Raw genomic sequence first — 10,036 nt, 5'->3', positions numbered from 1 at the left:
GAGTAGAGATAAGAAATAAATATAGGCACCATAGAGTTTTGTACACCAGCTTCTGGAAATAATTTTGATACATGTAGCATTACTCAACAATATTTAGAAGGGATATGTTCACTAGAAGTCCTAAAACTTATCACGAAAGTGTAATTGAATCCTAAAACTTACAAAAAGTACAATCAAGTCCTAAAACTTGTCAAATTAGTTCAAATGAGTTCTAAAGTTAACACTGTCAAATTTACTAATGGAAAATGCTGACATGGCTCTGACGTGACTTATTTTAGTATTTTCTCTCTCCTACGTGGCAATGACGTGGTTAAAACGACGTCGTTTTTTGCCCAAATTTGATTTTTAATGCTTATTTTATTTAAATTAAATTTAAAAAAAATAAGACCTCCCTCCCCGCTTGCCCTCCCTTGCCGCCCCATCGCCGGGAGGGGCCGGCGAGGGTGAGGAGACGGCAGACAGGGGTTGCGGCCCTCCCCTAGATTGGGCGAGGGGTCGCGGCCCTCCGCTACTAGCGGCCCTCGACTAGGTCTGGGCGAGGGCTGGGGCTCAGCGACACCCACCTGCCGTCCCCCCACCCTCACCGGCCCTTCCGGCGAGCCTTCCCTCTCTACCTATCCTCCTCCTCCCCGTTTTTTTCATAATTAATTTTAACTTATTTTTTAAATTTAATTTAAATAAATTAGTATTAAAATAAAAATAAAAAGTCATGTCATCGTCACGTTGGATAGAAAAATAATAAAAAATTCACGTCAGCATTTTCCTTTCGTCATATTAGACGGTATTAATTTTAGAACTCGATTGAATCAATTTGATAAGTTTTAGGACTTGATTACATTTTTTGCAAGTTTTAGGACTCAATTACATATTTATGATAAATTTTAGGACTTCTAGTGAACATATCCCTATTTAGAAATGGTCCAAAGTGTGAAAAGCTATACCCCGACGTACTCTATAAAACCTCTTCCCTGTTACATCTCTCTCCCCATCCTCTCTCTCTCGATGGAAGACGCGTGGGTGTACATCCTCTCTGCAGAATCCTCCTTCCTTCTCTTCCTGTTCAAATAGCAGAGAAGCAACAAGCGAAATCTCCCGCAGGCCCGCCTTCGCTCCCCATCATCGGCCACCTCCTCCTCGTGAAAGAGCCTGTCCACCGGACCCTCCAGTCCCTCTCTAACCGCTATGGCCCAGTCCTTTTCCCTCTCCTTCGACTCTTGTCCTGTGGTCGTCGTGTCCTCCCCGTCCGCGGCCGAGGAGTGCTTCACCAGGAACGACGTCGTCCTCGCCAACCGCCCCCTGCATGCTTGCGAGCAAGATCATGGCCTACGGCAACACCACCATCGGCACCGCCCCCTACAGCCCCCACTAGCGCAACCTCCGCTGTCTCACTGCCCTCGAGCTCCTCTCGCCGCATCGCCTCGGCGGCTCCCTTACCGTCCGATGGGAGGAAGTCGGGCTCCTCATGAGGAGCCTCCACGAGGCGGCCACGGCCTGGGGCAGCGGTTTCGTGAGGGTGCAGATGACATCGAGGCTGCAGGAGCTGTCCTTCAACATCATCATGAGGATGGTCTCTGGGAAGCGCTACTTCGGGGCTTCTTTACGAGCGAACCTGATTGTTCTTCAATTTCCAAAACAAGTTTCATCTATTTTTGAAACAACTGAGCATATACTTAGTTAATTTCTTATACCCAATTCGCGGCAGACAATGTTAAGTGCGGGCACAGACACATCCGTGGTGACAATAGAATGGGCCATGTCCCTCCTACTCAACCATTCGGACGTCATGAAAAAAGCTCAAGCAGAACTAGACAATGTCGTTGGCCGAGACCGTCTAGCTGACGAAGCAGACCTCCAGAAGCTGCCTTGCCTTCAAAACATCGTCAACGAGGTGCTCCAATTGTTTCCGCTGGTGCCCGTCCTAGTGCCTCACGAGTCTGCTGAGAATTGCACGGTCGGCAGGTTCGACGTGCCCCAAGGCACCATGGTCCTCGTAAATGCGTGGGTGATTCAGAGAGACCCAAAAGTGTGGGACGATCCCACAAGTTTTAAACAAGAGAGGTGTCAGGGATTGGAATGTGATCATTCGTACCGGTTTCTGCCGTTTGGAATGGGGAGGAGGAGTTGTCCCGGTGCTGGCCTAGCCAACAGAGTGGTGAGCTCAGCTCTATCCGCGCTCATTCAGTGCTTCGAGTGGGCACGAGTCGGCTAGGAGCCGGTGGACTTGTCGGAGTGGACAGGACTCACAATGCCCAAGTGAGAGCCATTGGAGGCTATGTGCAAAGCGCGTGAGTGCATGATTGCAAATGATCCTGCACAGCTTTGAGAAGGAAGGTTGTTTCTCTAGTGAATTTATCTCGGTCGTGTATCTCCAACGTTTTTGAATGATCAAATAAACGGAAAATAGGAATGACCGCTTCATGGAGGAATGATCGTGAGCATCAGTAGCACACTTATGAGGCCTCATGCCGCTTTAGGCCTCTCTCTTAGGAGAAAAATCCTGGTTTATATATTGTTCACGCCTCTGTCTATTGCGGGCATTTGTTGGTGCACCGGTGACTTTGATATGGTTGACCTGGCATATTGAGTTCGCGTGGCTTGTTGAAATCCGTTCCAAAATGAGAATTGATCGAATTCGTAGATAGACAATGGATGTCCAAAACATTGCAAAATGAAAGGTATAAATATGACATGAAAATTTGAGAAGTGTACAACTTTAGCATCCCTAAATAATTAATGGACTAATTAAGTTTAATCTCCCGAAAGATTATAGTATGTAGATCCCTCTAATCTGATAACTCGAATGAATTTAAGTCATGTAATAAGTATTGTCTCACTCGTGTACTTTGGTTTAAAAATTTGGGTGTTCAGTGATTTGTACCATAGATCAATCTCAAAATCCTTTTAACACTGTATTTGAATTTTAGTTAAATTTACATGTGAGTAATATCTATAAATTGTGACGGTTGACACCTAAATTTTAGCTAGTCATTTAGGAATTTATTGCATAAGAAAATTAGAGATTGACCCGACCCCTAGACAAAACTATTGCATGCATAGTTCACATTTATTTTGGACCAATACTTGCCACAATCACATGTGGCGCACATGTTCTGGTCACGTGATAAGGATTAATATCATATTTTGTGGATCAAGGTTTCAAATTAAGATGAAATCGTCCATGCTGGTGCAATCTTGATTGTTTCGGATTAAAAATTTAAATCGAGTTCAAGATAAGTTCGAGGATCAATTCTAATTTGGATATTGGCTCACGACAGTTAACTTTTGAATGCTTGATGATATTATCTCTATCGTGATATCTCGTCTTCAAAAGAGATTGAATTGTTCGTAATTTTAAACAAAAGAAAATTTGAAGGCATGAACATGATTTCGGAGATATCAATATGGAGTTGTTTTAAGGTAGAGAAATTCGATGAGGAAATAGTGGACTCTTGACAGATTGAAGTGAATAACGAAATTTTCACTTCAGTGGATTAGGACAAGAAAACAACCAAGAGAGAGTATGGACTAAGGGTGTGAATGACAACATTTCTCTTCCCCAGCCCTATTTCTGGCTAGAAATGAAAAAAAAAAAAAAAATTCCCGGACGAGTTCTGAGCAAAAAGTAGTGTTTGATAACGACATAAAATTTATGTTTTCGGAATAGAAATTCATTTGATAACGACGCAAAATTTCCATTCTTACCGACCAATGAGCGGTAGCGACGACGGTGGCAACGGGCGACAACAGACGACCCATGAGCATCGGCAGGTGGTAGTGGCGAGCGGCGGCAGGCGGCGGCTGACGGCCTGCCAGCAAGCGGCGGAGGTGGCGGACAGCCGGCCAACAAGCGGTGACGGCAGACAGCCGATCGGCAAATGGCGGCTAGTGGCAGCGGATGGCCGACGGCCAGCAGCAAGTGGGCAACGGTGGACGGCAAGAGTAAACAATAAAAGAGAGTTGTTATTTCTGTTTCTTTTCCAAAAATATAAAAGTAACAAATTTTAACTTCTCATTTCTATTCCAAATTTATTTCTGGGCCAAAATTTATCCCAGAAATAAAAAATTAAATTATTTTACCAAACAGATTTTTGTTTTAAACTTATTCCCGGGAACAAAAAAATAAAAAAAATAGGAAAATAGAATGGTTATCATTTGTGCCCTAAAGTCTTGATCCACGTGAGTGAGATGCGCGAGAAGAAAAGGACAAACAAACAGAATTGGAGTCAAATTCAATCAGCAAGGAAATTTGAAGCAGCGAGAATCAATGAAAGATAATGGATAATAGCAAGAGTGATGGTTTGAAGAAAGGGTGACACGTCAATCTCTCGGAGGATATCACATATACACGATCTCTTCAGTTACAGGGGAATTCTTTATCTCGTCAACAAGGACGAGCTCTCTCCCTATAAATAGAGACGCTCGGGAAAGAAGTAAAAGGGGGGCTCTCTTTCGACACATACGAAAAAACACAGAGAGAAAATTGAGAGAAAAGAGAGTGAGCTCGGCCAAGTCCTTTGTGGCCGAGCTCCCTTCCCTCGCGGCCAGAACTGTGGCCACACCTCCGACGACTCGCTGCTGCCCCTGTCTGTGACGACGAATCCAACCACCTTGAGTCGCTGTGTCTGTGGCCTCAACGAGCCAACTAATCCGAGCTTGTCTGACGTGTTGCCGCTCCTCCACGAGACATCCCCGCTGCAATCACCGGCATCGTCCACTGCTCCAGACCAGCAGGCCCCGTCTTGCCGTTTTCCTTTGTCGGAGCTGCACCTTATCTCCCGCCGCTGCACGACCTGTGGCCGCACTTCTAGCAACGGTGTCTAGCCCAAAGCTTCCTTGGCTAATCCTTTGCACGCCAAAACAGCCCCGTGGTGCTCTTGATTAATTCTTTGCAGGTTCTCGGTGGAGTTCCAAGCTGTTCAGAACAAACCAACGCTCCTGCATCAATCCAAGCGAACCTTGTGACATCAGCACAGCAATCTCAGAGAAGCTTTGCAGATCCTTAGCCGCGTTCGGTCAAAGCCCAACCGTGAGTCATTCCCCGTAGTGAATCGTCGAGCACACCGTGAGGAGCCCCTCCTTGGCCGAGCACCACTTCACCGGCCGCACGAGCCGTCCGTTACGAGTTCGAACTTGGAAAGTCAATCTCTGAATTAGGTAAAAAATCTTATCCTATTTTAATTCGAATATTTGACTCTCTATTTCGATTGATTTCGTTATCTAATTAGGATATTCTGAGTGAATATGCATATCCGAAATACCGAGTAGCCTTTAAATTAGGGATTTTTCTCTAATTTCACAACGTGCTATGATCATCAATCCGATCTCCCGCCTAAGATATAATTCGTGATCGCACGGAAAATCATCAATATGATCTCCTACCTGAGATACGATTCGCAATTGTGTGGAAAATTGGCCAATCCGATCGTCATGCCCGGGATATGATTCGTTAATCTATTGTTTCTAAATTTAAATGGATATGGATAATATTTCCTATGATTCAATGCCGTGTCGTGCGGATTTGATTTCTTTGTATCTTTGTTTGATTTGAATTGATTTTGTTTTTCTAAAAAAAAAATCCAAAAAGATTAGATATAATTGAAGTAGATTATTTTTTTAAGATAATTGCATGTTTAAATTAGGGAATTTAATTCATTTCGAATTTCAAAAAAAAAATAAGAATAAACATGTGCATGTCATATAGATTAATTACATCATGCTTGCATGTCACCTTGCCATGTGTCATTGCTCGCGTATCATTTAGCAATTATATGTTAGGTTCATGTAATTGTGTGACATAATAGAATAGTCACATAATGATTTTTGTTCGTCATTAGAATTCGGACATTTAAATAAATCGTATTTAGACTAGTAGCATGCATTCCATATAGTTTAGTTTTCACTAAATAAGAGAAAATTATAAAAAAATATTTGAGTGAAATTGCCTGTTAATTAGAAACTCTATTTAAGGTGATGATGTGATTTTCTAGCTAATATTATAGATATTTCCGTTGTTTCGAGATATTTTTTCCTCCTTATCTTTGCAATTTGTTTACTGCTTTGCTTCATTGAGTGTTAAATAATGGTTGCGCACCCGCATGATCACCTCACATGTTAGTGAATAAGATAAATTAATCTAAGTTGCCTGTCAAAATATTTTTGAAAATAAAAGAGAAAAGATACCGAAATGGCATTAGAGTATTTTAGTGTAACAAAGTCCCCGAATCCATGATCTCTGGTTCATATAAGTAAAGTAGAACTCTCGATACTTTACTTGGGTTTCTAATCGACCCACCAAAAATAAATTAATGGTGACTCCAAAATGAAAATGATATGCATGTTAAGAACTTTAACCTTAAGTTGCGAATTAGTATAGGCTTGGGAGAGCCAAGCTAGATTTAGCCATAATAATCCATTAGCTGAATCCCTAGGTAGTGCACAACTTAATAAATTCTTAAGTATGGAGAATGCCCACAGACAAAAGTGATGTTGAACTATAAAAAAAAAAAATGAATTTCAGTCGTAAAGAAATTTGTATCTCCAGTGGAGTCGCCAAGTTGTCACGACCTCACACCACCTAGGGGTTTGGCTAATGAATTATTAAAACTAAGCCTAAAAGGCCCTCCCAAGCCCTACCAATTTGCGATTTATGGTTCAAGTTGTTAACATGCAAATGATTTTCATTTCGGAGTCGTCACCAATCTATTTACGGTAGGTCGATTAGAAACCCAAATAAAGTATAGGGAGATATACTTTATTCCTACGAACCAGAGATTATGAGTATGCTAGATTTACTCTAACGCTCTTTCGGTACCTTTTTTTTTCATGAAAATGTTTGAGTAGTCTGGATTGATTTTATTTCTTTCTAACATGTGAGGTGTTCATGCGGGTGCGCAAACCACCAAATTAACACCAAATAATCAAAGTATTAAATAAATTGCAAGATAGGAAGAATCACTTACCTCGAAGCAACGTAAGCATCTGCATTGTTAGCTAGAAAATCACATCAACAATCCTAATATGATTTCTAATTAACAAGCAAAAGATAACCGCCACCATCGAATTAATCTACGCAATCCGCAAGATTTAGTTTGTCATCTTTAAATTTGGAAAACGATATAAATCGGCATATTGATGGAAGATTCCTCGTTTAAATTTGGAAACGGGATGAAATCAACCATCGTATCCAAATAGTTATGGATAGAATGGAAGATTCTTCGTTCTGCCGAGTACTCTTGCAGATATGCTTGCATTTACCCGAATATATCGACAAATCCACAAAAGATAACATATTATCCACATTAGGCATTTAAATATTTAAAACGAAATGAGATAATATTCTTACCTAATTTGCAGATAAATTCTAAATTCAAACTTGATCCGGATCGGGACTGCGGATCATGGGATGACCGATAGCGGTGGTGCTTGACGGTGATGGCGGTGGCGCGGATGAAGCTGGCCGTGGGGAGCTCGTGGTGACTCACAGGGATTGGTAAGAGGGCGGCAAGCACAGTAGAGTAAGGAGAACCTGTGGCGGGAGCACGGGGACGAAGCTTGACTTCACACGTTTGTTCTTCCTTTATGTTATTTGTTTGTGGAGAATGCGGGATCCCAAGAGCATAATGTTGTCTCCTTCTGCAGCGAACTCATTCTCCACCAATTGCACTCGGTTTTGTCCTCCTGTGAACCTGCAAACAAAAATCGTCCCCGACAGGGAGAGGAAAAGATGAATTCTTTTGCTTCTTTCTCCACTGAAGCACTTCTCTATTTAATTATTGCTCTTTTGGCGATCGCTTGACTCCTCACAAACGAAGGATGGAAGACTGGCCGCGTCAATATGATGTGAATAGACCGCAGAGAACGAGCGAAGACACCAGCGAGCAGCAGATGGATCTGGGAAAACTGTAGGTGCGGTACCGAGGCCTCGCCTTTGTGCGTTGGCTCGCTGGAAGAATCGTCGTGGGCTGGGGCTCGTCGGTATAGTGGATGGAAGCTAGCAGGGCAGCGGCGAACAGGACAGCGAACTCGATATTGGAGCAGCTCGTCACAGGAGCTTCTTGGCTCACGGTGGAAGTAGCAGGTGTCGCGGCAGCGGAGTAGCAAGCGTGGAGCAGCCGAGAGGCTGGACGTCACGGAGGAGGGCAGCACGGCGTCGAGCGACTGGCCGTGTGGGGATCTCGGTCAAGGTTCGGCCGAGAGACTCCTTTTCTCTCATTCTCACGCCTTCTCTTATTGGGGCCGGGAATTGTGAATTGTGTGGCCCCTCCTTGTGACGACCTAAGAGACCTATTTATAGTGGAAAATTAGGTCTATCCCTCTCTTATAAGGCCGAAATTTCGGCCTCTTAGGCTTAATTAAGCTCCAAGCCACTTTAATTAAATCTCAGATTAATCACATGGGCTCAATTAAATAAATTCCAGCCCCAATTATAAATCCAACCAAGTCCACAAGCTCTCCTTATCATGTGATTTTCGGCCATTTAACTCCATGCATTGGCCAAACTTAATTCCCTGATGTGCGAGCTCAGTCCACCTGACTGTTTCATGCTCATTTACTGCCGATACAATTAAATGCAATTAATTAAAATATGTTCCTAAAACTATATGATAAATGCCATAATACAATTATTTGATTTTTGCTAGGGGCCGGGGTTGGTCCCTAATTTTCTATGCACTTAATTCTAAATGAGTTGGCCAAAATTTAAGTGTCAACAGTGACTCGCCATCAATGCCCCTGATAGAGCGATCTTGTTTGCCATCGGGGTCATATGGTGTAACATGAACAACGAAGTGTCCAACGATGGGACTGTGAAAAGCACTCCCACTTCCACTAACGTTGTAGCTTCTCCAAGCGGGACCGCTCGCCCTCGCATCCCTCAACATGAAGCAGGCTAGCTCCTCCTCCATCGAAATCAATAGGTCGAACCGCCTCTTCGGGTGGTTCAAGCTACAATACTGATGGATCGGGCGACGGCGATCTGAGACGGGCAGGTGCAGACGGAGTGATCGGAGGCTCTTGCGGTAGACGGATCTCTGCGTTTAGCAAATGACAGGGACGACAATGGTGTTTTGGCATTTCAGGCACTTCCCAACGGTCTATTATGAGCTAAGGCATTGAATTATATATCTAAGCTCATCATTGCATCTCAGTTAACACCCCAATCGAGCCTCTTTTGCACCTTAGTGGTATGTCCTCTAGCTGTTTTCATCTTGTTTCTTGCATGATTTGTCGACCAACTCTGTACTGCCCTATGTACCGATCACTGCTCGATCTTTGTTTATACAACTTGCTTCCTTCCGTAGAAAAGAGCAAGCGATGGAGGAAAATGTTGCCCGCGAGAAATAATGTCATGTCTTTTATACTAGTTGGTGCTGACTGGACCAAAAGAAAATTTGGCAAACGGGTGATTAGAAAATAAACAAAGGTTTGGTTTATGGTTCTAGCTCGACCACAAAGTCATCGGCTCTCCATAAAGCAAGTTTTTCGAATGTTGATCAAGTCGTAAGTGCGTGGATAACGAGTGCCAGCTCCCTAGAGCAAAGTTTGAAAAAGATTTTTCTAAGTGGATCTAAACGGCAGAAAATATAAATTGCTTGAGAAATGAAGTGCGAAGACTGGAAATTAAAGGAACAACGGAGGACTCAAAGGAATTTCGGAGGAGGAATACAGAATTAAAGGGATGACAATGTTATAGCTATAGCGTCCTCTTGTAGTTACCTGTCTTAGCTGATTGTCAACTTGTGCGGAGTCCAACGATACTTTTGAAAACACATTACCCAAAAAAAAAAAACGATACTTTTGAAAACAAAACTCGTAGGTTAAGAAAGCGTGAGCTTTGAGCAAATTGATCATAGTGATGCCATTTGGACTCTTCTCAACCAAATCCAAATTAATTTAATCCCACCGTGGTATGTTCATGCATGTACTCTTGAACATATAGACATAATTGACCACAGCCCTGAAACCCAGTGATAGACATTATTGAGCGAGTTCACATATAGTATATACACATTGCACCGCCGACAGCAACTTGCCGACA

At 42.9% G+C, this 10,036-nt stretch overlaps 1 pseudogene; it reads left to right on the top strand.

Moving 5' to 3' along the window:
* The first annotated feature begins 915 nt into the window (after window positions 1–915).
* On the top strand, window positions 916–2,575 carry LOC115662593 (cytochrome P450 81Q32-like; annotated as a pseudogene).
* The last annotated feature ends 7,461 nt before the right edge of the window (window positions 2,576–10,036 follow it).

The sequence above is a fragment of the Syzygium oleosum genome, unplaced genomic scaffold (assembly GCF_021117445.2).
Source record: "Syzygium oleosum isolate NSW1041296 unplaced genomic scaffold, Sole_v2.1 Sole_v2.22, whole genome shotgun sequence".
Taxonomy (NCBI): Eukaryota; Viridiplantae; Streptophyta; class Magnoliopsida; order Myrtales; family Myrtaceae; genus Syzygium; species Syzygium oleosum.
Note: the sequence above shows the minus strand (reverse complement) of the source record. Positions and strands in the feature narration are given on the sequence as shown.